Source organism: Callospermophilus lateralis, chromosome 6 (assembly GCF_048772815.1).
Source record: "Callospermophilus lateralis isolate mCalLat2 chromosome 6, mCalLat2.hap1, whole genome shotgun sequence".
NCBI lineage: Eukaryota > Metazoa > Chordata > Mammalia > Rodentia > Sciuridae > Callospermophilus > Callospermophilus lateralis.
The window spans coordinates 18,407,663-18,434,307 of NC_135310.1; the positions used below are offsets into that span (position 1 = coordinate 18,407,663).

A 26,645-nucleotide genomic window follows, 5' to 3' on the forward strand; every position below is an offset into this window, starting at 1 on the left:
TGCGGCATGGCCGGGGGAAGCCATCACTGAGCAGGGGGCGGGGTATCCTTGGGGACCCTACCTTGGCTCTGGCTCCATAGTCTCTCTCTGCTTCCTCTCTGCCATGACCTAAGCTGCTTGCCTCCACCACCCTCTTCCACCATGATGTTCACCTCGAGCCCCAGGGACTGGAGCTGGCTGTCCATGGACTGAGACCGCTGAGACCATGAGCCCAAAATGACTTTCCCTATAGGCTGTTCTTGTCAGGTATTTCTGTCACAGCAACTTAAAGCTGACTAACACAGTCGTAAGGTCACCAACTCGTCTCACAGAAGGACCAACAGGTGGGCATCCTTCTGTCATATCCAGCAAGCACTTAAATCAGGCACAAGAGAGACACATGGCCCTGCCTTCCCTACGTGCCACAAAGCCCAAGTGGGTAGAGTTGAAAAGCGCCTAAGTGCGTCTCCTTAGGCACCTGTTTATTTGTAGATCATTAGCCCTGGAGCAGCAATGGCTTCTGAGGCCTTCTAAGCTACTCCTTATTCAGGCTAAATCTAACTTGTGGGACACGGTTGAGACCCATCTGCAGTAAGAACCAAGAGCAAGATGTCTCAGACATTCACCCCTCAGCAGGCACACGGAAACCTGGAACTTTTGCCACCAATGCAGGATGTTTTTAGGGACTTAAGCCAGGAGTACACCATATTCTCCCCTGAGAATTTCCATGCACAGCTGAAGAAGCAGGTTGCCGTGTCATGACTCCAGCAAGTTCTTACCTGAAGCTTGTAGCAGATTTGGAGAGGTCTTAGTCAGGTACTCACTGCTACGACCCAAAGTCCTGACAAGAAGAGCTACCAGAAGGAAAAGTTGACCTGGGGCTCATGGTTCAGGTGTTCAGACAGCTGGCTCCATTCCTGGGCTCAGGGTGAGGCAGGACATCCTGGCAGAAGAGTGTCGCGGAGGGAAGTGGCTCAGGACATGATCAGGAAGCAGAGAGAGACTAGGTTCAGCTCCCAAATATGTATTCCCAAGGGTCACCCCCAGTGACCCACCTCCTGCAGCCTGCAGTCACCACTCAGCTAATCCCATCAGGGATCCTTTCACCGACTGGGTTAAGTCTCTCAGAACCCAAGCCTAACCTTCCATCGTCTCACACGTGAGTTTGGGGGACACCTCACATCTAAGGACTCTAGACGGAGACTCTTGACTTCATCTCACGCAAACTCCCTCTGGCAATCAGTAAGGCTGATGCACCATCCCCTGGCTCTGAGGGCAGCTGTTAATCCCCAAGAATTTCCATAACACTGACAGGGGCGTGTGTCCTTGTAACTCAAAGGCTCTCTGTGAGACAACCTGGAATAGCTAGACGGGGGATGTCCAGGGGACACAGCACCAGTGGTCGCCATGTGGCTACAGCTGCCCACCGCCTTATCTGAGCTGCCCTTCCCCACGGTAGCTCCAGTGGCTGCAGGAGACTCCCGGGCCCACTCTGTGCATCAGCTTTGCTCCTCCTCTGCCTGGCACAACCCCTCCCCTCTCACCCTGAGAAGCCCCCACTCATTTCCAGTTCTCATGTCACCACTTGTGCGTGGGCTCCCCTAGTTCTCCCCCCAGCCTGAGCTGTACCCAAACCTTCCCATCCCAACAGGATCCTTGTGCTCCCTGTCCTGTCTCCCACCCGCTTGCACACCCTCCACGGAGTGTCCTTTGGCCTCCTCCTCTGTCCCCCTCCACGTGGTTGGCCAGCCACTCAAGCCCAGGGCTCCAGTGATGCACGTCCCTGAGCTGTGGAACAGTAGGTAATGAGAGCCACTGCCGGGACTTCAGGAGGCATGGGCTGCATGTAGGGTGACCAAAGTCCCCCAGAGTCCTGTCACTTACCTTGGCTAAGAGGAAAGAGACCGTGAAGAGTGACTGGCTCCTCCACCCAGCAGGGACCTGGGTCCTGATGGTGGCACTCCTACACGGGACACAGTGCCGCGGTCTGAGCTAAGCCACACTTCCTTCACACCAGGCTCTCCAGATCCCCCGGGTACTTAGGAGCGTGAGCTGACCTGAGTCCACTCCAGGGACCTTCACTGTGCCACTGTCCTGGGAAAGCCGTGCTCAAAGCCCAGTGATCACTGTCCCAAGAGGTGTTAGTCAGCTCTTTGTCACTGCGACCCAAGGACCTGACAAGAGCAAGTATTAAAGGAACAGTTCATTTTGGCTCATGGTTTCAGAGTTTCAGTCCACGGATGGGCGACTCCACTGCTCTGGGCTGGAGGTGAGGTGGAACATCATGGCGGAAAGCAGCTCAGGACATGGAAGCCATGAAGCAGAGGGGCCCAGGGGAAGGGCACAAGGGAGACGCACCCTTCCAGGGCACAGCCCGGGGCCACCACCTCCAGCCAGTCCACCTGCCTTCAGCACCACCCGGCTCAAGCCGGGATGGAGGACAGGTCACAGCTCTCACCGTCTAGTCACGTTACCTGCTGCATCAACAGGAGCTTCTCCCAGACGGCTCAGGCCCTAACCACACAGCCAGTTTCCACAGGTAGGAGAATTCACCACTCGTGGTGGGAACGCGGCAAGTAGAGGGAGCACCCACTCTGGAGGGAGGTGCAGGGGGTGGCTCAGTCCCTGAGGGAAGGCGGGGGCGGGGGTGCTGGGCGAAGCCTCTGGGGCCTGCTGTGAGCTGCAGAGGGGCCTTTCTCATAGCAGGGTGTGCTGCTTTTCAGGGATCTACTGGAAAGCTCCACGGACCTACGAGTGATGGGACTCCGTCCCAAGAGACCAGACCCAACAGCTCCCAAGGCAACAGTGGGGGGACCTCTGGCCGGCAGCTGGCAGCCTCCGTGTCTCTGAGAGTCCTCTGTGTTGGTCATCACATCCTGGGTGGAGGCCAGGACCCTGCCCAATGGCCGGGCAGGCGGGGCGAGCGTGGCTTCCCTGCCCTAACTTCTGGGTAGGACGAAGGCTTATTAGATTAGCACTTGGACATTTCACTGGCTCCAGAGAAGGAGTAGCCCACCTGCCTTGAGGTTTCTACACTTTTACTGTTATTTCAGAATAACAGTAAAAGAAATATCTCCGTGTGAATACTCTACGTTCGTCGGCCAAAGAGGAGAGGCGACCATAACTTCAGCAGACTTCCTGTGGATTTCCCCTGTAACTCACTGAGGCGGCCCGGGAGCCGTGTTGTCCTCTGTGCAAGAAAGTGCTCCATGTAGCATCCCGGGCAATGGTGCTCACTAGAGCAGGACGCGGGCCGAGACCCTCAGGGACCTGGCAGAGAGCCTGTGCCCACAGCAGCCCCCAGGAGGAGCCTCCTCAGACCTGCAGCTCAGGCCAGGGCACGTGTGCAGGTCGGGGCTGCCCCCTGCTGGACGCTGGACAAAACAAGCCTAAGCAGAACAAAACCAGGCGGGCCCTGAGGAGACAGTCCCTGTGGCACAAACAGGGACCCCACAGCCTTTGGGGTTTTGTCTCATTCTGCTCCGGTTCCTTGTTTGGGGTTTTGTCTCATTCTGCTCCTGGTACCCGCACTGCATGGTTTTACGGGCTGCAGTGCTACAAGAGCAGGCCCCACCGCTAGATCTCCAGAGCCCACTCTCCCTGCCTCTCTGAAGCCCAGGCTGCAGGTCGCAGTGTCCCCGCCAGGCCAGGAGCCAGCCTCAGCTCCTGGATCAGCCTGAAGGACTCCTGAGACTCCCTGAGCACTCACCCTCACTGAGGTGACGTCTGCCGGGCGTCCGTGCTGCACTGGGGTCGGATCCAGGGCGTCTTGATGCTGATGACGTCCATCCGGGCTCCCAGGTGTTTCTTATCCTTCACCTGCAGGTGCACACCTGGGCTGCCCCTCCATCTACGTGAACGCGGGGGATGAGCGTGAAGTGCTAGCAGCTTTCCGTTCCGATTCTTCCAGGCAGACTGCAGCCCTTGAACGCTGCTCACAGGAGGCAAAGCAGTGTGCACGCACACAACCTAGTCCTGTCAGTCTCCCTCCCAATCCGCCCTTTTCCTCCCCTGCCCTCCCCTGAGCCTTCTCTACTGATCTCCCTCTGTATCATTATGTTTAAAACAGTACGTTGTAACGGTGCACACAACGGGTCCACTGGGACACAGTCACCCAGGCTGAATGTGGGACCGTTGGTTCCCCGGCACTCCAGGTCCTTCCCTCCCTCCCCCAGTCCCCTTGAGATCTACTCTTATCAGTCTCCCTTCTGTTTTCATGAGATCCCCCTTTTCAGTTTCTCTCTCTCTCTCTCTCTCTCTCTCTCTCTCTCTCTCTCTGTCTCTCTCTCTCTGTCTCTCTCTCTCTCCCTCCCTCCCTCTCTCTCTAGCTTCCATACAATGAGAGAAAATGTCTGACCTTTGACTTTCTCAGCCTGACTCATTTCAGGTAGCATGCTCTTCTCCAGTTCCATCCATTTATCAGCAAATGCTGTGATTTCTATTTGATGGCTGAGGAAAGCTCCACTGTGTGTACATATATCCCATTTCTTTATCCATTTGTGTTTCTATACGTTTGTCTATGGATACCTGGGCTTGCTCCATAATCTGTTATTGTGGATTGTTCTGATACAGACATTATAGTGGCTGTTATCTCTATAGTATGCCGATTTTAGTTCTTTTGGGTAAGTACTGAGGTGTGGAATAGCTTGGTGCCACCAACAACGTAGGTGGGTACCTTCTTCCCCATTTCTCCATCATCATTTATTGTCATTTGTATTCTTTATGACTGCCATTCTGGCTAGAGTGAGATAAAAATCTCAGTGTAGTTTTGATTTGCATTTTCCTAATTGCTAGGGATGCTGAACTTTCCATTTATTTATTTATTTATTTATTTATTTGTATGTCTCTTGCCCATTTGTACGTCTTCTTGTATGTGAGAAGTTCTGTTTAGTCCTCTTGCCCATTTATTGGTTGGATTGTTGGTTTTGTGTGTTGCTTTTTGAGCCACCCATGTAGTCTGGAAGGGCAGTGGGCAAAGAGCTTCTCTATTCTGGGCTTTCTTGTGCTCTTGGTCCCTTGGCTGTGCAGGAGGTTTTTATTTGATGCTGTCCTACTTATTGATTCTTGGGGGTTTTTTCCTTGAGCTTCAGGGGTCTTATGAATAAGTTGGTTCCTGGGCCCATCACTTTCTTTTAGCACTCGCAGTGTTTCTGGTCTGATCCTAAGTCTTTGGTCCACTTTGAGTTGGCTTTTTGCAGGTGAGAAGTTGGGATCCTCTCATTTTCCTGCATGTGGATGCCCAGCTTTCCCAGCACTGTTTGTTAAAAGGGTGTCTTTTCTTCAGCGTATGTTTTTGGCCCTTTGTTGAATGTCAAGGGCTGGACCGGTGTGAGTGTGCTCTGTCTTCCACTCCATTCCACTGACTCACGTCTGTTTTGGTGTCGGGCCATGCTGGTTCTGTCACTGTGCTCTTGGTCACAGTCTGAGATCGGGTGTTGGGACACCTCCTGCCTCGCCAACCACCTCAGGATGGCTCCGCTGTTCTGGGTCTTTTCAGTCTTCCTTGTCAACTTTAGGACTGTTTATCAAGTTCTGTGCAGACGGTCGTGGGCGCTTTGATGGGAACTGCGTGTTGGTTTTGGTAGTATGGCACACTGACACTCATCCTGCACGGGAGGGGAGGTCTTTCCAACTTTTTCAATTTCTTTTTCAGGGTTCTCTTATTTTAAGGATAGACTACTTCACCTCCTTGGTTAGATTTATTACTTTGCTATTGTGGTTGCTTTGGGGGGTTATAATGAATGGGATGATTTTCCTGATTTCGTTCTCAGCAGAATTACTCTGGGAGTATAGAAAATGTATTGATTCAGGGGTGTTGACCTTGTATCTTGCTACACTGCTGGACTCGTCTATCAGCTCTGAAAGACTTCCAGTGAGATATTTTTGGGTCTTCTAGATACAGGATCATGTCATCAGAGATGATTTGACTTCTTTTTCTATTATTTCACTTTTATCGCCCTCTCTTGCCTGATTGCTGTGGTTAGAGTTTACAGAACTTTGTTGAATGGAAGAGGTGAGAGTGGGCATCCTTGCCTTGCTCCTGATCCTAGAGGAAATGCTTTCAGTTTTCTCTGTTCAGTATATGTTGGCTTTGGCTTTGATGTACAGACCATTATAATGTTGACCTAAGTTTCTTCTATCCCCAGTTTCTCAGCATTTTTAACATGAGTGGGTGCTGGATGTTGTTGAAGGCTTCTTCTGAACCGATGGAAATGATCATTTGATTTTCCTCAATTCTATTTATGTGGTGAATGATCTTTACTGATGCATGTTGAAACAACCTTGCATCCCTGGGATGAAACCAACTTGATCAAAGAGTATGATCTTCTTAGTGTGTTTCTGAACATGGTCTGAAATGCCTTCCTGGGGATATCTTTCCTTGAGGTGCCTCGCCTGGTTTGGGTATCAGGAGGATATTGGCCTCATAATGTTAGACACACTCACCTGCCCAAACCCAAAGGATGGACTGAGAGACACAAGGGTCACAAATCAAGGCTTTTTACTGCCAATCTTGTGAGACTGGGCGTCTGGGGAGCAGGCACATCCACAGCAGGAACAATCGATTTCATTCCCTGAGTGCCCGGTCCCTCCCTGGTTCCCCATGGGTCAGTGCCATGGGACGTGCGTCTTCCTGACTGCTGGGTCTATCTTTGTTGGCGGCCGTCCTTCCCCCTCCCCTCCTGCCCTCCAGGGCTGGGCTCTCCTGCCCTCCAGGGTGACTGCTTGTGACTTTCCACTCTACTTCTCCTCCTTTTCTTGCATCCCTTTGTGTTTACGCCTAAATACTGTATTCTGAAGGTGGACCCTGCACTTTATAGTTCCCACAATAGGATGAAATCGGGAGTGTTCCCTCCCTTTCTGTTTCGTGGAATAATTTGAGGACTGGCGTTAGTTCTTCTTCAAAGTTCTAGTAGGCACAGCTGAGGATCCATCTGGTCCTGGGCTGCCAGGCCAGTGGAGGGGCGGACCCAAGGGACCCTCCTGGTTCCCTCCATCTCCTGTGGATTGAAGTGGCCACTGGTCTAGGGTGAAGATGAGCCCCAACTCTGGGGCAGGCACTGTGACGCCAGGTGCTGCTGTGGCCCTATCTCAGGTATGTCCTGTGGCCACCCTGTGATGACAAGTGAGCAAGAAGCCTCAGCCCTCCCAGGACAGATGTGGCAAGGAACGATGGCCACCAAGTCCACTTACTGACCTCGACCCTTGTGCCCTCGACCCCCCCCCACCTCCCCACCCCCCCCCCCCCCCGTAGAGGAAGAGTGGGCCAGGAGCATTCTCCACTGGGCAGTTTCCATTGCAGGAGTTGAAGGGGTGGGTTGAAGGATCCATTTTCTAACCCAGAACATTTCCTGAGACGTCAGAGATGTCCCTTGAGACTGTTCCTAATTCACACTACAAACCTTCACCAGGAACATTCAGGTCTCCCTGTGCCCTGGGGGTTGCTGAGCTTTACTGGGGTTCACCATGCAATATCCCTTGCTCCCAGGATTTGGCCCCTGTACCTCACATGACCAGACCTCACACCACGGCTCACACCACACCACACCCAGGCCTGCTGGGAGGAAGCAGGATGGAAAGACACTGAATTTTTGTTAAGCATCTGACTTCTACAGAGGGCGTGCACACGGGCTGGGACCCTCGGCAGAGCCATAGAAAGGTCCTCTTCAAGCATGAGTGTTGCTCACATCGTTCTCTCATGACAGCCAAGGGGACTCTGGGAGGGGGCAGCCTGAGGACCCCCACCATGATTCTCAGGTCCAGCAAGCACCGCTGTGCATGGACATGTGTATGCCCAGGAGTCAGGGGCCTAGCTGGGGCTGCCAGGCCTGAGATTGTCAACACCACAAGAGAAAATGAGACAGTGAAGGAGCAGATTTCCAAAGAAGAAAGATGAGTAACAGTGGAAGTGTCTGAGTCTCCCCCTTAGAGGGGAACAAGCCAAAACAGGAGTCTGCCCTCGGCCTGGCCTCCTATCTTGCCCCAGGGTTTAGGATCACCTTGCTCAGTGCTGCTGAGAAGGTGGGGTACAGGTTGTCACGTCTGGGGAGGGTGGTCCAGAAATATGCATGAAAGATGCAAAGACGGGCAGAACTCTGACCTGGGCTTCCGTTTCTGAGACTGTAGCCCAAGAACCAGCAGCACAGCATAGGAAGTGTGGAATGCAAAGTGCTGGTGACAGGGGTAGGGGACAAGGTACCAGCCACCACCACACGTCTAGCGGCAGAGTTGATAACTTGTGCTTGCTCGTGGTATGGGTGTCGTTGTGCTGCCCAGTGACAAGCAGCTGTGGAGTCATGAGACACACACACACGGCCGTGGCACACTGGCATATGTGCAAAGGATCCCAGATCTGGAAGGATCCACAGGACATCCGTTCCCACTGGTACTGAGCACATTTGAGGGGCTTGGGGGGTGGCTCGTGTTGTCTGTGAATAATTGCGTTAGAATATTTTGGAATATTCCTGGTTTTTGAGTCATGCTTCTATTTTGAGCACATTTGTATGAATGCAAAGGTTTTAAAAGAGAAATACTTATCTTGAAAATCTGTTGACAAACACAAGGTAGCAAAGGAATTTAAGTGGAAAATGCCTCTGCTTGCCTGCCAAGCCCAGTTTCACAGACCCCCATCTGGCCTGCTTCCCACCCCGGAGGTCTGTCACCATCTCTGGGATCAACCACCTCTAAGCCAAGAGCCATGCACCGGAGACTGCTGTCGGGCGGACTCCCAGACCCTGTCCCATTTCCATGGGACTGAGTCTTGCTAAGTTCTGGGGATGGCCTCGAATTTGTGACCCTCCTGCCTCAGCCTTCAGAGTCACTGGGATGACAGACCTGCGGCACCACACCCAGCTCAGTGGAGATCTTTACTTCACCCCCTGGAAGGTCGGGGGTCCAGAGCTGCCTTGAGTCTTCCCGCTGCATTACAGGCTCTGAAGTCTGAGCAGAGACACGTCTGTGTGCAGCACCCAGTGTCCCTGCACCTCACTGATCCCAGGAGAGCTCAGGCACCCTCCCGGGCGAAGGTCTCTCCCCTTTCACACAATCTGTGCCCCCTGTGCCACCCCAGCTCTGAGACAGGTCACAGGTGAAGTGACGGCGAAACCAGACCTGGCTGTGAGAGGAAACTGCAGACACCCTAAGAAACCAGGGCCGGCAAGGGTCAGCTCTCCTCCGCCCAGCCTTCCTCCAGGGGCCTAAATGACTGACCCTGGAGTCTGCCTTCTCCCTCTTGATATGCAAACAGCCCTGGGCCAGGCCTCCAGGTCTAAGGAGCCTGTGGAAGGGCCCTTCTGCTGTCTCTGGGAGTGCTCTATGTTGGGGGCCCCACAAGGCCTTCAGCCACACAGACTGGGAACTTTTTAAAAAGACAAAAGCCCCAGTGACAGGACGGGTCCAAGATGACGCCAAATGACCTATAAATGTTGTGAGAGCCTGGTCAGGGCTCAGAGCTGGAGTCTGCTCCCCTCCGGGCCTGCTGGAGGGAAACAGAGTCTGGATTCTCCTCTCCCAGCGCTGCTGGTGTTTCTCTGCCGTCTGTTTCCTGCAATGTTTTGGTTCCCTGACCGGAAGTGACAATCACCCTGGCCCCTTGCGCCACTGGTGTTGCTGGCTGCTTATGCCGGAGTGTGCAGTGCCCCTCAAATCAAATGAGATGACGGCACCCGATAGCTTTGGGGTCTCCTTCGCCTGGGGGACTCCCTGGAGAGTTGGACCAGCCCCCACAGTGGTCAGGACACAGATGAGTCCTGGGACCTGAGGCCTCAGTCAGGCCTGTCCGTAGGACGGAAGGGGAGCTTGGTCACCTCCGTGCCACCTGCTGGGAGCCATCAGTATCAGGGGCTCCCACGAGGGAGCTATCAGTATGGGGAACCCAGTGGAAGACAGTGTTTAGAAGTCCTGAGTGTGTGTGTGAGTGTGAACTATTGCGGCTTCACGGCGTGTGCTGGAGTCCAAATGAGCCCTCACCTGCAGTTCCCGGTGACTTTGTACAGCGAAATGGCAGTTCACCCCTGGGATGGCACCTCTAACTGGGCCAAGGTTACATGGGTGCGCCTTCAGCCTCTTAGTTCCTAAGCTTCCCTCAGCGACACGGCCAGGGGGCGTTTTGTGTGACCTCCTCTTCTGTGTGACTTGGGACAATGAAGTGGGGGGAACAGAAGAAGAAAAACAAGGTGTCACCTGAAGTCCAAGCTGCTAGGGGACATTCAAGCCTGTTTTCTCCTTTCTTGTCCTCTAGGGTTCTGTCTCTCAGTAAGTTCCTCCCTAAATGATCTCCTCCTCTCTCTCCATACCGCCCAGGGAAGGAAAATGGAGAGATGCCCAAATGGGCAAGTTTTCTTTTTCTTGGGACTTCACAGACTCCCACGTTCTTTAAATACCTGGGCTGACCCTAATCTGACCTGAAGGTGCCCTCTGGTCTGATACAGCTGTTCTGTGTGTGTTTCTAAGACCTCCATATTCTTTGCACTACTATCCTGTATTGTATGCAACATTTGTTGACCTAAGAAATACTATTAATATTTTTACAAGTTTTACAAGTAATTTGTTTCATAAAAATTAAAGTGACATTTCATGCTTTGAACTTGATTTACAGTAAGACAGACATAAAATATAATTACTAATTCACATTATTTTTCCAATTTATACAACTGAAGAAATATTCAAAATATCACCTTATACTAAAGACTTAGATTCTGTGAACAAAACAAATTTTGTTGAGTTCAAATTATCACTGTAAATAAGCATGACCATAAGAATTGATGGGTGTGTGTTAGTTTCTATTTCTTTGTTAAGGTTGTATGGAAGGGTTCTATTCAATACTTTCCATAGTTCAATTCTTCTATACATTATAATAACAAGTCACTTTGGGGCATTAAATTATTTCACATAGAGTTGACAAAAATATCTGAATGTTTGATTAAACATCTGGATGATTGATTAAATCAGTGACTACTCTACTGGAACATTTGCACACTTTAAAATCACACAAAGAGCTGTCATTGTCTTACTGTGCAAGACAGAAATGGGAAAAAATCAACCTTTCCCTTTAAGACCTTTCTTCACCTGCCTAATAATCTAAATGTGTCTCACAGGGCCATAAGCATTGTGCGTGTTACATCCCTGTCTTCCCTAGAGGGGTGTTGTTTGTTTAGTTTCTGTGGCTGTAAATTGAAACAGAAACCAAGAGAACAACTTAAAAAGATTTTCAGAAAAACAATAGACTCATTCCACTCTTATTATAACATTATTTTCATTTAGCCTGTATTTTAATAAGCAGTTTGGCAATAGAAGCAAGAAAGAAATGATATAAAAACCTAGCACCCACCAGATTATAAATATTAGGAAAGAAAAATCAAAGAAAATGTAATGCATCAGTATAAAGTATATCTGCCTAAGAAAAAGTTCCATGATAAACCCATGAAATCAATGCAAAACAGGAGATAACCCAACCATATATCAATTACTGACTACCTTAATGTACATCAACAAAAACTCTCAAGGTAAGAATTAACACTTGTCTTGAACTAGTGATTTTTCACAGATTAAATTTAAATGACATATTTTTTTTTCAAAATCACCAATTTATACATATATAAAAGGGAAGAGTCTCTGACATAAAGAAAATATTCAGAACTACTAGAAAGGAAAATACTTCATTGTTCCCTTTTCAGCATTCAGTATATGAATGGATTTTATAAATATGTGCTTAATGAGGATCCAGGATCCAAGGGTCCTCTTTTTCAGAGAGAGAAACATGGAAGGAAATGAGACAGAAGACCACAAGGAGAAAGTTACAAGAGATAAAGTATGAGGGGAAGTAGGTCTTGTTCTGTAGCGTGAAGGGGATATGAAGGAAAAGGCACTATCTTTGTTGAATGCTGACTTGAACCTTTGAGCAGCTCATCCTGACTACCTTGAAATCCCACTTTCACTCCCCATGAACCACAAAGATCATCAATAACCAACTTCCTCAGGTTTCATCCTCAATGTGCCCCTCATGCAGCATCTGACCACGTACACCAACCTTTGCCCCCATCCTCTTTCCTTTTGCCTTAATCACAAACAATATCATGATTTTTCTTTATCCATTTCTCCTCTCATGTTCTTTCTTCTTCAAATCCTTCTCCTCTTTTTTCTTCTTCCAGTTCTTCTACTAGATATTCCTCCCAAATTTTTATACTAAATAAATAAAATACTGTCTAGGAAAGAACAAACCAATGCTGAAACATAATAAGCAATTGAAAAACTGAAGCTTCCTTTTCCTCCCTATGTTTTCTTTTCTCAGTGAAATCCTCCATGCTCATGACTTTAACAATCGCTTCCACATAGGCAAGACTTAACTTTCTTTATAATATTGGTGATTTATTTTGATCATTTTATACACAGCAGAACTACATTTAATTCTCTGTCCTAGTTATAAAAGTCACTAGATGTGAAAGCATCTAATTTCACAGTTTTTATAACATTTATGGACATTTTAAATTCTTTTTTAAAAAAATATTTATTATTTAGCCTTTATTGGACACAACATCTTTATTTTTTTTTTTTTATGTAGTGGCTTCTAAAACGCACACACACACCGACACCCAAACACAAACACCCCCCCCACACACACACACACGCACACACAGGAGGAATGGTCAAAAGGGAGAAAAGGATACTCGGTATTGTTGATGGCTTCTTCAACAGTAGACACAGCTGGGATATAGCGTGGATTCTCAACTTCAGCAGATGCTGAAAGGGGCTTAAATTTTTATATTAGTCTTTTATGAAGAAAGATTGACTAATACAGGCCTGATTTCTCTCTCAGATTTGGAGATGAATAAGAAAGACAAAGAAGATTTCCTTTTCTAGCACAAGACACAAATGCAGTCACTAGTTTCTGATAGCAATCTGAGGAATTATGTCTACTGGCTCTATCTTGAAGGCAAGAGACATTATGAGGTGATTAATATAATCCTTAGAATCTATTTAACCATTAATTTTCCTAAAATTCTTCCTTCTTAAAATTTTATTTCTGCCACCTTGAGTATTTGCTCCCTGAATACACATATAGAAAGAAGAGCTCAAGGAAAAGAGTCTCCTGAATATGGGCTCTGGGAAGAGAGTAATGGGAGCAAACCCAAACCCCTTCTAAAGGGTAATAAGGAAAATGATCCTAAACAAAACAAAAAGCAAATATGAACAAAATGGCAGCAGGCTCTATTTGTTGGCCACTTTCTCTGCACCAGCCATCAGGTGAGAACTACACACTATGTTCTCATTTACTCTTCAACTCTTGCAAGTGAGAGAGGTTTTATAAATGCATTCTGTCAGTTTAGCTCCAAAATTGCTTTGGTCCCAATTGGTATGCCTGTTACATCCCATGTGCTTCATCTCTTTGCTTTGTCCCCAACTCTACAAAACTGCCTCTTCATTAACTTGTTGGAATTTAAACACCTTGGAAAGCAGGGCCTTATCTTAACTCCTTCTGATCCTTAACTTTAGGTATGGGATTTAAATTTAGGATTGTTCCTCCATAGTAGAAAATTTCTCAACTTTTTATTTCACTCTGCACTGTTCAAACCTGGATTATATTTGGCATTGATAAACAACAATAGGTTAAGTGAACATCAACCTTTTGGCTCAAAAGCAAAGTTTCTTAAGTGCAATTGAAGTGGAATTTTTGAGCACTTAAATGAACTTCAATCAGAACTTACAAGGACCATATAATGTTAAAATGAACTCAAACATTTATAGATTAAGAGCAAAAAATTATTTTTGGAAAGGGTAAAGATGGTTCTTTAGTGACATTTAATCCATATTATAATCTGAATTCTGAGAATGATTAAGACTTTGTGATGGTTAATTTTATATGTTAAATAAAATTAACCATCTGAGCTATGATGCTCACATATTTGGCCAAATATTACTCTGGTAATTACTCTGGTGTTTTGGGGTGAGATTTACTTTTGAATCGGGGACTTTTAATTAAATAGATTGCGTTCTGTAATGGAGCGAGACCTCACCTTGTCAACTGAATGCAACTGAAAGCAACAAAAAATCCACCTCTCCCAGACAAGAGGGAACTGTCCAGTGAACTACCTTTGGATTTCAACTACAACATTGATTCTTCGTGGGAGTGCCTTTGGACTCAAACTAGGACACTTTCCTGTATCTCTAGCTCCTCCCAGCCAACCCTGCCCAATCCTGTGAGCCAATAGCTGACAGGCAAGTGCAGGGAAGAAGCAGAGGCCCTGCAGGGGGTGAGTGTGCTACTGGCTGCCAGCCCCCGGTCAAAGCCCAGGACCGGCTTCTGAGTTTAGAGGCAGGGAGGGATGGTTGGTATTGGTGGAGCCCCAGGAACCTCGCGCTGTGAGGAATTCTGAGCGCTTGGGTCATAATTGACCCTAGCAACGCTGGAGGACGTTCGGGGCAGAGAAGTGGACGGTGATGGACGCGGTGTTTGGAGCTGGTCCCATGGATCACTGAAGTGGCGGCGATGTCGTCCTGGTTTGGAGGCCTGGTCTCAGGCTTGGGCCACTTCTTGGGTCAGGTGGGGAGCAGCTTGGCTTCCCTCACTGGCCATATCTCCAGCTTCACCAGGGAAATACTTCTGGATGACTTAGGAGACCCAGAAGCAGCATTACATCATTGCTGGGAAGAGGAAATGGAAACTACTGATTCCACACTAAGATGTGAGAATGAAAGACTGAAAAAGTATTGTACTGATCTGGAAGAAAAGCATGAAGCATCAGAGCTGCAAATAAACCATCAGTCTGTAAGTTACCAAAATCAACTGCAACAGAAAGAGGTAGAGATCAGCCGCCATCTTAAAGCAAGACAGATTGTACTGCAAAATCAAGTGTTTCAACTACAGGCAGCTGCTCAATGGGTACCTTCAGGAGCTGGTGGCGTACCAACAACAACTGCTCTGGCTCCATTCGGTTCCGGGATCAGTAGTCATTTTTCCGCCTTCCGTGATGATGACATGGATTTTAGTGACATAATTTTATCACGACAAGAAACAAGCAGATTGTCAATTAAAGTTGCGAGATATGAACCTGAAGTTGGTCACTCGAGGCAGATTGCTGAGGCTCAGGGAAAATATCATTCTGACACAAGTGAAATCTGCAAAGTACAAAATGCTATCAAGACTCTTCAACCAAACCAAAGTCCAGACATAGATGATCATCAGCATGAAATGTCAGTTTTGGAGCAGAGTTCTACTGTGGCAGAAAAGGGAAAAATCCTTCCTCCGAGTTCAGCAGTGGAAGAAGTGTTCAGGCTAAAACAAGCCCTGGCTGATGCTGAGAAGGAAATCATGAGACTAAATGGCTTAAACCAGGATAACCGTCTTGCTGAAGACAATCTGAAACTTAAAATGCATGTTGAAGCTTTAGAAAAAGAGAAGTCATCATTGAGTCAAGAAAAAGAGGAACTTCAGATGTCACTGTCAAAATTGAGCTGTGACCATCAAGTCATGAAAAACAGAGCTTCAACAGACATGAATTTGAATGTACGATTACTAGACTTACAAGTTCACTTGAAGGCAAAGGAGGAAGAACTGAATGAGACTATCAATGAAAAGAAAATGCTGATAGCTGAGTTAGAAGAACTGGATCATCCGAATCAGGAAGCTACAAAGCACATGATTTTGATAAAAGATGAGCTATCCAAACAACAAAATGAAGGAGACCTTGTCATCAAGAAGTTGGAACAAGAACTAGATGATGAAAAAAAGAGAGTTCATCAACTTGAGGATGATCAAATGAACATATCCCAAGAGTTGCATGTGCAGAAGGAGAAGTTGACTGGGAATGCACAGAGCCTCAGTGATTTGCATTTAACCAAGCAGAAGCTTGAAGGTAAAGTAGAAGATTTAGTAGATCAGCTAAATCAGTCACCAAAAAATAGTTTAAACATCCAGCAGGAAAACCTTGGGCTTAAGGATCCCATTAGACAAATTGAAGATGAGCTGTCTGGATTTAAGAGTAAGTACCGAAGTTCTCTGAATGAAGACTCTAACAGTCATTGTAAGGATGACATGCTTAAAGAACGGGAAGCAGAAATTGGCAACTTAAGGCAAAATCTTTCTGAAGTAGAACAGCTCAATGAAAATTTAAAGAAAGTTGCTATTGATCTCAAAACAGAAAATGAAATGTTGATTTTAGCACATGAAGATGTAAGGCGTAAGTTGGAAGAATCTATTGCTGCTAACAATCAAATCTCTCAAGAAAAAGACACTATCATGGAGACTCTAAAAAGAGACAAAGAAGAGATAGAAGCCAAACTTCACCAGGCAGAAAAAAGACTGTTGGAAGAAGCAAATAATCACAGGCAGACTATCCAGGAACTCTCCAATGCACATCATTTGAATACCTCTGCCTTACAGCTGAAACACGAGTGTGTAGTGCAACTCAATCAAGAGAAGGACTCTGAAATAGCAGGACTCAAAAAGAATATTGAGCAAATGACTGCTGATGAAAAAGAAATGGAGGAAATTTTGGCATCTTATATAGAAGACGAGGAGCAATTGAAACAAGTCCTAAATGAGAAAGAAGTTTTTATTGAAAAACTCGAAGAAAAAAATTCAGAACTACAAAAGGATTTAGATAAGTGTTCTCAGGCCTTAAGAGAAAATGAAACTTTAAGGCAAGTCATTGAAAGAAAGGACAGAAATCTTACCTACATGAAAGCAGAAAACAACTATCTGCAATTCGAACTGGAAACACTTAGGGAACAGCAAAATCAAGCTGTACCAGTGGCTGAGCCGAAAGCTCTTGATGCTATCACAGAACTAGAATTGGAGGTATCTCAACTGAATATAGTCAAAAATCATCTGGAAGATGAAATTCAAGACCATCTGAATATAATTGAAAATCAAAACGAGCGTAAAATGCAACTACTTCAGTCTTTACAGGAGCAGAAGGAGGAAATGGATGAATTGAAGTACCAATATGAGCAGATGAATGCTGCGCATAGCCAGTTACTTTTAGACAAAGAGGAGGAGATTAAGAACTTGCAGACAACTATTGAAAAAATAAAAGCCCAGTTGCCTGGAGAAAGAGGAGATGCTCAAACATTGAATTCTGATATTTTTCAAGAGACCAAAGTAAAAATCCTAAGAACAAAAGAGGTTCAACACTTACAGGACCAAGAATTACGCCTAAACCGGGAGCTAGAAAGGCTTCGCAGCCAGCTCTTGGAATCAGAAGAGTCTTACGCCCAGGAAATATTGGCTGCGGAAGACAAAGAGATTCAACTGAGACAGAAAGTCACACTCTTGGAGGAAGAGCTAGCTACATCTTCTAAGGCAAGTCATCAAGCCAGTGTGCAGATAGAGTCCCTGCAGGAACAGTTGAGTCTGGTCTCTCAACAGAGGGATGAGAATGCACTGCAGCTTTCGCTCTGCCAGGAACGAGTAAGGCAGTGTGCCCTGTCATCAAGTAACCTGCAAAGGGTTCTAGAACACTCCCAAGAAGAAGAGAAAGCTATGCATTCTGCTGAACTAGCCAAAGAAAAACAGTTGGTAGCTGAATGGAAGAACAAGGCCGAAAAGCTAGAAGGAGAAGTATCATCATTGCAGGAACGTTTGCATGAAGCAAGTGCTATGTTGGATTCTGCTTCCAAACTGAGAGAAGACTTAGATCTCAAGGAAGAAGAGATGGAAGAACTGAAAAAACAAAACGAGCTCCGAAAAGAAATGTTGGACCACGCACAACAGAAATTGTCCACTTTGGTCAACAGCACAGAAGGAAAACTAGACAAGGTCCTCATGAGAAACCTTTTTATCGGTCATTTCAAGGCACCAAAAGGCAAACGTCTTGAAGTATTGCAGTTGATGGGGAGCATTCTGGACATTCCAAAGGACAAAATGGAGCAGTTGTTGCATAAAGATCATGGTGGTGTCAGTAAGAGAAAGCAAAAAAGCGGGTGTATGTAAGTGTAGAGGTACTAGGCATTTTATTTTATTTTTTGAGTTCTTGTTGTTGTGATTTTTTGCCATAGTACTTTTTTAAAAATTTGTTTTGTTTTTTGTAGCACTTTTTGTTTATAGAATTTTGTTCCAATGTAGCAGTTAATCATCACCAGTCATCAATTCTGATGTAATTTTGTGAGCAACTGTACAGAGCAGCATTCTTGAACCATTAGTTCCAACCTCTTTTTTTAAAAAAAGAATAATATTTCTTAAATTTAATGGCATTAAGATAAAAATGATACATGTAATTACAGGAAACAAGAACAATCCAACCCATAAGAAGGAGGTCTCAGATTTAGAGTACATGAAAACCAAATATAATGTTGCAAAAAGTTGAGAATATTTATTTTATCCAAGATAACATTGTACAACTACCAAGGGAAAATTCCAACGGGGAGGACCTAAACATGAAGCTTAGTGGATAAATTCTAAGATGCTTTGAATCCCAATTCTATGACCCCTATCCATTTTGCTTATTTCCACTTCTACAGAAAAGTCACTTCACATTAATCCAGTTTTCCAGATGTTAAATATGTCCAGAAGGAAGAGTATTTTTATGAGTCAACCCCAAAGTGGGATCACATGATCCATTGCCAATGCAAAAGTTAATTAGTAAGAATGCATCATTAAATATCTGGACTGTTTATCTACATACTATTGGGGGCCCTACAATAATTCTTATAAACACATTTTATACAACAGTAGATCAACACAAGTTGGGGAGAGAAATAAGCTAACAACAGTTTTTGAAAGATGAAAAGCTTAAAATAGTAGTAGTTACAAACTTTTGATAAATTAAGGTAAAAGATGAATCAAAAGTTTCTATCTTAAGTAGGTGAAATCAGAGAAGAGAAAAAGCAGATTGCATAGCACATACTTCTCTGACACCTGTCGTCTCTAAAACCACTCAGAACATTTTTATTAAAATTAACTTACATTAAATTTAATATATTTTTAAATATAAATTATATTATCATTTAATATAAATTAATCAAATTTAAATTTACTTTATTAATTAGTATTGTTTAAATTTCTTTTATTAATACTATTGTTTGATTTACATTTATTTTATTAACTGATATTGTTTATTAACTTGAATTATAGTATGATTTATATTTAAAAATTCATTAAATTTCATTTAAATTAATACAATTTAACAAAGTAAATTTAAATAATATAATATAGATTGAATTATTTAATATTTACTCTATAATTTAATATACATGTCAACAAAGTTAATTTTAATAAAAATGCTCTTAGTTGTTTTAGAAATTACAGGTGGCAGTGAAGTATTAGCTATATTATCTTCTTTTTTCTCCTCTTTGATTTTACCTAACTTAAGATAGAAACTTTTGGTTTATCTTTTGTTTCACTTTACAAAAATAAAAAAAAGGAAGACAAAACACCCAGTAGCTACCCATATCAGCTTTTCCTTTCTTATTTCTAAATTTCACCTTAACATTTACATTATTTTACCCAAATTAAGATGCCATCAGTTGTTAGGCATGAACAAAATCACTGAGACAACAACTGGAAGATGCATCCCAAAGTCAGATTGGCTAAGTATTCAAAACATATAAATATCTGAGAACTGATGACCTCTGATAGTAAAGTTTCCAACCTATGGAAAGTTTCCAAATGCTATGGAAAATGATGACATTTCTTTTTTTGTGTTTTTAAGTTGAGAACCTTCTAAGTACCAAGGTACGTTCTCAGAAATTGTAGGTAACTCAAGTCTTGAAATTTCTTATTTTTCCTGTACTATAGAAAAAGGGACTCACAATTCCTTGAGCTCTGCTAGCATTTTAGTGACAGGAAAAACTTCAATGATGCATAGTTTTTTGTTTGCATTCAATGTCTACCGATCTTACATACTTTGGGAAGGGTCACAAGCCACAGACCTTATGCCTTCTGCTCTATTTCGAAGCTTCCAGCATCGGTTGCAACAATTCTAGGAAACACTGGGAATACTCTATGGTACAAAATGCACAATTAATTTTTTTTGAAACCATCCCTAAGACATGAGTCATTAGGTGACTTTCTTGTTCTAAGTAAATTTACTGAATTATTATTAAGTGATAACATGTTAAGCCAAAATGAAAAATGAAAGCACATGCTTCACATCAGAGCAAGGAAGAAGGAAGAAGGTCTGATGTGTGGTAAAATGCATGAACATGCAAATATTATCCAGCCTTCTGAAGTCCAATTTTCTCCCTTTATAATTTATTTTTTGGAGGTTACATTCTTGCATGATATGCCTGGAAAAACTTTTGGGGGGATACAATCAGAAATTCAGCACTAAAATCTGCTTTCCTGCAACATAACATGGCTTACTCCTGAGAAGAATATCAAAGTATATATTTTGCTTCGACGTGCCAAATTACTTGGAATCTTCTTCCAATAGACTTCACATGGTTGGGAAAAGCAGAGTTCAGATTTGTCAGGAGAGATTTTTATGTATTCTGCTCACTCCATTGTGTCTAGGTGAGCCTTTGGGTTTCAATGCCTGGAAACACACTTCTTATATTTCAGAATTGAAGAGCTCTTGGAAACAGCGACCTCACTGCATGCTTGAGAAAAATATGTTATATAGGTAGCCAGAAAATTACAAAGATTAATATAGATTCAAGATTTTTAAGACAGGGGTTTAATGGCGAAAACAGCAAGAGAGCCTTAGAAATTTCATACTCCCTGCATTCTTAGGAAAAGCTTCTATGTTGTAAAGAAGATAACACCAAACAGAAAAGTTCCTAAGAAAATATTGTGCTTTCAGTTTCCTTGTCTCATAAATTTTATTAAAGTTTCATTAAAGACCCTGAATTTGCTAGCCTTTTTATTAAATACTTATTTGAGATATTCTATTAATGTCTATCCCTGGATTTGATTTGGTCTCACATTAATGTCGCTCCCTGTGACAAAGGGTACACGGGAGGCAGGCAGGATCAGCCTGTCCTCTCCAAGGCACCAGCTGTGGGAACCACCCTCTGACAGAGGTAGTGAAGCACACTAGCTTCTCCTGGGCTGAGCTAGAGGGTAAGTATCTCAACCTGGCCTGCCACCCAACCTGGCCCACAATCACACTGAGTCGGGAGAGGAGTCAACCAAGAAGGTGCAACAGTCTCAACTTTATTTTGTCAGGGACAAGTTTCTATAGTGATAGAAGGAGGGAGTAGGAAGAGACAGTAGGAAGAACGAAGAAGGGGCAGGTACGTCACTATCACTAAGGGGCCTAGGAAGATTTCAGATTCAACCATTAGGCAGCACTAAGGTCAAAAGCCCATGCAGAGGCTAAAAGCCTGCGAACACCAATCCAGCCAGGTCATGTATACGGAAATGCTCTGGAAGAACCCATGAGGCCACCTCAGCCACCAACCAATAATGGCCTCGGTCCCAAGAGAGGTAAAAGGTTCCAACAATTAAAATGTGTCTACTTTTTATGAGCACAGATGAAATAGTATTTGAGATGATTTATTGCAAACCTTTAGTGCCACAGTCCGGCTGCAGCAAAATAACCGGGGTGTGAGGAGCAACTTGTGTACATGGATACAGCAGGAGTGGGAGCTGTTTATTGTAGGACAGGAGGGGTATATATACATTCCACACAGCTTATCTTAATTAACATAAACTAGATACAGCAGTCAACCAATAAGGAATCTCCACACTTAAAGGCTCCCTGGCGTTCCTTCACAAACCACTCCCTCTGGCAAAATGCCAGGCGCCATCCTGACTTGTTTACAGACCCTAACACTTTAGTAGTTTATGGACATGGAGTGAGTATCAAATGATATAAAAAAATGGAGTTTTCTTTCATGTCTATCATAAGTCTTTGTTTCCTCAGTTGCTGGGGAGGAACATTAGGATGATTTGCTTAGAGTAAGAAAGACTAGACTGGACAGAAGGGACTGGAGCAGCTTTTCTGGTTAGCTTGTCCATTTGAAAAACTTTTATCTGGGACAGGCAAAATATAACAAAGACCAAAATCCATTGAACTGATCAAACCCTGCAACAGTTAACCAGAGTAGCTTCCTCTTCTCTGCCCCCAATTTTGGAGCAATGCACTGTAGGTGATACTTTGAATGATCCTTGGCACTGAAGAACTGTCATCCAGCAATTTATTTCCTTTGTTCATGTCCTTCTCAGGGATGATAATAAGTGATTTCCAGACATGAGGAGAGGGAGGAGTAAGAGAAGGTACTGGGAAATCTAATAACCCAAATTAGGTTATGTGAAGGTACCAATGTGTAATAACAAAGGCCGTTATTTTGAACAATTGTAATGCACCAAACAATGATGTTACTAAAAGAAACAAAAAGAATAATATGATTTCTATAACTTCAAAATAATCTGATCTTTAGGAAAACTATTTTAAAAATAGTTTGTGCCTATCTATTGGACTTTTTACCTGTTTATCAAGGCTTAGTCTTATGAGGACATGGATTAAAAAAAAAAAAAATCTTGTAAACTTAGCAGGGTGTGGTGACAGATTCCTTTAATTCCAGGGGTTCCAAGCCAGCCTCAGCAATTTACAGACACTCTGTAACAAAATAAAATAAATACAACTGGGAATGTGGCTCAGTGGTTAAGCATCCCTGGGTTTAATCCCATACCTAAACAAACAAACAAAAATCATATAAACAATCTTTTTTTAAACCTATGCAATTGAGATTGATCACAAAGTCATTCAAATCACCAGTGGCACAAACACATAATGAATTTGAATTTGAGTTTTAGATACCAATGAATCTTATGCAAAATGACTGTCCTAACAAAAAATGTGTGGACTTTCATCTGTGTATGTGCAGAGATTCATGTATCTTCGGGTCTATAAAGAAATTCAGTAACCTCATGAGGCAGTTTTTCAACAATCTAATTTCACAAGTGCTAATCTCTTGCTGTAATATATGGGCTAAAAATAACATTTCTAACTCCATATTCTACCTGTTATGGTTTCCTAGAGATGCTGAGTCTATGTAATCTTATTTAGTCAGCTTAGTAACTACTTTAAAAAACAATGACAACTCTGAAGGTATTTTAATTAGGGAACTGGTTGGAAATAGTGCTGTATCCTTCCTATCCTGGTAGAGCAAGAGAAAGAGGTTCAATTGTTGCTTCTAAAGACCTAAGTTGGATTCAGGCTTAGGAAGCCCTTTGATTTACTTCTCTAGCAGCCACGCTGAGAGTTTCCAAGTCATTTATGTGTATACAGAACAAAATCAGATCAAGATGAATAAGCAAATGAGGGTATGGAATCCTGGAGTGCCCATCCACCTGAGGATGTGTGTGGGAGCCACAGAGAGTTCCTCTCATTGACAAGCAGAGGGAGTGCTTCACTGAATCCTTGGGTCCATCTGTGTTGACACACACCTTGTGGTCTTCAGGCAAGGACAATGATAGAGTTGACAACTGAAAAACTAGTCAGGTGACTTTAACTAATGGGACTTAAGAACCAACTGATAAGCTTGATGGAACTTTCACAGTAACTAATGAAATGTGGACTTATTCTATCTTATTTTTGGAGCTCTGGGCAACTTGCCAGACAACAATATTTGAACATATATTCACCACTGACATTTTAAGATGTTCTGGAAAATGCCAAAGCAACAGGACTTCAAACCAATATTTCTATCTATTTCGCAGTGCCAATCTCAGCTCTTAGCTAGGGCTGGTTACATAAAGACATGAGCTAATGGTCTTTGGCGGTAATGTGTGTGTGTGCATGAGGATTAAGAGTAGTGGTGGTGGAGAGATGTGGAATGTCCATTCAGTAGTTTAATTACTTCAGGATTTTTGAGTGATTATACATACTTTACCTGGCAATTTCCATTAACCAGTAAGAAAGGGATGATATTCTCCTTCCCATTGAAAGGAAATCTGGGTCACTAAGTTAAGAAATACATTTTCTATTTTATGTAAGGCTTAGGGCTAAATGCAGCTTTTATTTTTTTATACAAGAGTAGGCCAGTGCTGAGCACAGGGAGCATATGAAGCTGGAGGTGGCACTTACAGTGAGCAAGGCTGAGCCACACTAAGGAAGGCTAAACCACAGTAGTCTTTGGCCTAGGACCTTAGCTCACCTTGGCTACAAGAATAGTATTGTCACATGGCAACACATTTCTTCTCCTTTCATATTCAGGATTAATGCTTCTAAAGGAATTTGATGGTTTGGGTACAGAATTAATAGCAACTTCATCTTGAATATCCCCCATACAGGCCACTTCATCCTCAGGATTATGGACTCTGGAGCTTTGTTCTCATGGAATTTATTAAGGGGCATATCATATCATGAAAAGAAAGACTGAAAAACAGCTCCAAGAACAATACAGCACTTTAAGCTCCATGTAAAGTATATAATACCCTTGAAGCTAAAAGGAAAAGTATTTGTTGAAATAGTTTTGCTAAAATGTATACTTCTGCACATAAGAATAGCCAAGAATTGAAGATGATAAAAGTAATAATATAAACGTTGCTTTATTATATAGAAAGGGGCCTTAATAAGTTTTAAAAAGTTTCTTACAGGAACACTTTTTATATTATATCTCATAAAGACATTTAACAAATATCTACAGAGAGAGAAGTATAAAAATCTTTTTAGAGCAAATGTTCATATGCAGAAATGTTTAACAATTTAAGTGTTCTATCAGAATTCTCCTTGGGATGTTGATTTTTTAGTTTTTGTGAGAGACTGAAAGAATTTTGACAAATAAGGTGATCCCTTAGGCTTTATAAGGAAAAATCATAAATTAATTAGATTTCTTGGTATACAGTTGATAGTTTATTCTCTAAACTTGTGACCTAAGCCAAGTATCTCTAGTGGATAAATATCTCACTGTTTATTTCAAAAATTTTCCCAATCATCCCTGAATAGTGCTTTCAAGGATCCTTTAGCAGTAAAAATAGTAGTTAAAAAGTATATCCTCTGTATCACACTGAGAATAATTGATGGCTAGATATCTCAGATTTCAAGTCAAGTTTCTTCCAGACACATCTGTGCAACAAATGAAAATGCAAAGCATTTCATTGTATAGTGTTTCATTTGATTGGGGAATAAATTGAAAATTTATTCCTGTTTACTTTTCTGTTCACATTAAATATGTGATATAGAATATGAAAGCAAGTTACAATTTGGTAATGTCTTGAGTATAACCAACTTGTCAAAAGCCAGGATTTATATATTTCTAAAAATAGATAGCTATCACTACTTCAGCTATTTGATACAATATTTTGAATGTTTATCTTAAAAATAAATTTTCCTTCTATGTAAGCATATCTGTCTCCTGAATGAACATACTATGTTCTGTGTATTAATTAGCCTTATGCTTGAGTACAGAGATTGCAAAACTTTTTCTTCATAACATTGTATTTACTGTTACAAAAGCAGAAAACATTGCTGAGAAAGCTCAATCTAGTGAGTTTTGAAACCCACCAGAACGTAACAATGGTAACATAAAATAATGGAAAATTGCATTGAGGAAAGAAAGAGAAAATAGTGTATTGCCTCTTTTAGAACTCAATTCAAGATGGGAAGAAATAAGTGAAGGGATTTTGTTGTTTTGAAAAATTATAGAGTCACAGAAAGTGTTCAAGGAAGTATAGAACAGTACTATGTACCTTCCACTCGGTTTCCCCAATGGTTTCTTCTTATACAACTGTAGTGCAATATCAAAACTAGGAAGACCAACCAATGTTAGAACAATGTGTTGTAGTTCTATGACATTGTATCATCTGTGTAGTGACCAATACAAACCAGATAGAGAACTATTCCATTACCACTAAAATTTCTCTTTCCACTTTCTATTTTCTGTTGTGTGATGTGTAGAGTTTACATATGGTAATCATAGCATGTAATATATGTATACAGTGGCATTTCAATATATAAATACAATGTATAATAATCATGTCATGGGCATATCTCTCACAGAGGACATGCCAATTCTTTGTGTGGGGAACATTCAAAATTCTCATTATTAGCTGTTCTGAAATATTACTTATTGTGAGCCGTAGTTATCCTACATGTTACACAAAATAAGGAGTCATTCCATCCATCTGCACCCCTGCACCTATTAATCATTCTCTGCCTACACACCCACACACACCTCTCCCAGGCTCTGTTACCACTATTCTTTCTTGTACTTCTTTGAGATCACCTTTAGTTTCCACATGTAAGTGTGAACAGGCAGTATTTGTCTTTCTGTGCCTGACTTGTTTTGCTTAATATAATGTCCTCCAGTTCTCCTCCCTCTTGCTACCCTTTTACAACATCACTGCCAACACCACCCCCATCACTATCCACTAACTTTTTCTCCCTCTCCATAATTTTGTCATCTCAAGAATGTTTTATGAATGGAATCATGCACTATATGACTTTTTGAGATTGGCCTTTTTCCATGCAGCATGATATCCTTGGGATTCACCTGATTTGCTGCATGGGTGAACATTTCATTCCTTTTTATTGGAATAAACATCCACCAGAGTCAAAGCTGGGCCCTGTGATAAGGGTAGGTTTACTTGTTTAAGAAACTAGTGACCTGTTTTCAGAGTGGCTGTACCATTCTCAGTATTCACCAGCAAGGTATGAGAGATCCAGTTTCTCTGCGTCCTGTATCATCTGTATCTGGTATTACCACTTTGGTTTTCTTTGTTTAACCTGTGAAGTGTGATGATGCCTCAAGATGGTCTCAGATTGCATCTCCCTAATGCTAATGAT

At 43.2% G+C, this 26,645-nt stretch overlaps 1 long non-coding RNA gene across 2 annotated transcripts in view; it reads right to left on the reverse strand.

Annotated features, from left to right (window-relative positions):
* Positions 1–817: 817 nt before the first annotated feature.
* LOC143641770 (uncharacterized) overlaps positions 818–26,645 on the reverse strand; it is a 66,436-nt gene continuing 40,608 nt past the window's right edge. Inside the window, exons 2-4 of one of the 2 annotated variants that reach the window (XR_013155495.1) lie at positions 2,037–2,153; positions 1,864–1,942; positions 818–922 (exon numbers count right to left, since the gene is read on the reverse strand). This is a non-coding gene — a long non-coding RNA (uncharacterized LOC143641770). Of the gene's footprint in view, positions 923–1,863; positions 1,943–2,036; positions 2,865–26,645 lie in introns of those variants that run through there. The other variant, XR_013155494.1, reaches the window with a different exon arrangement.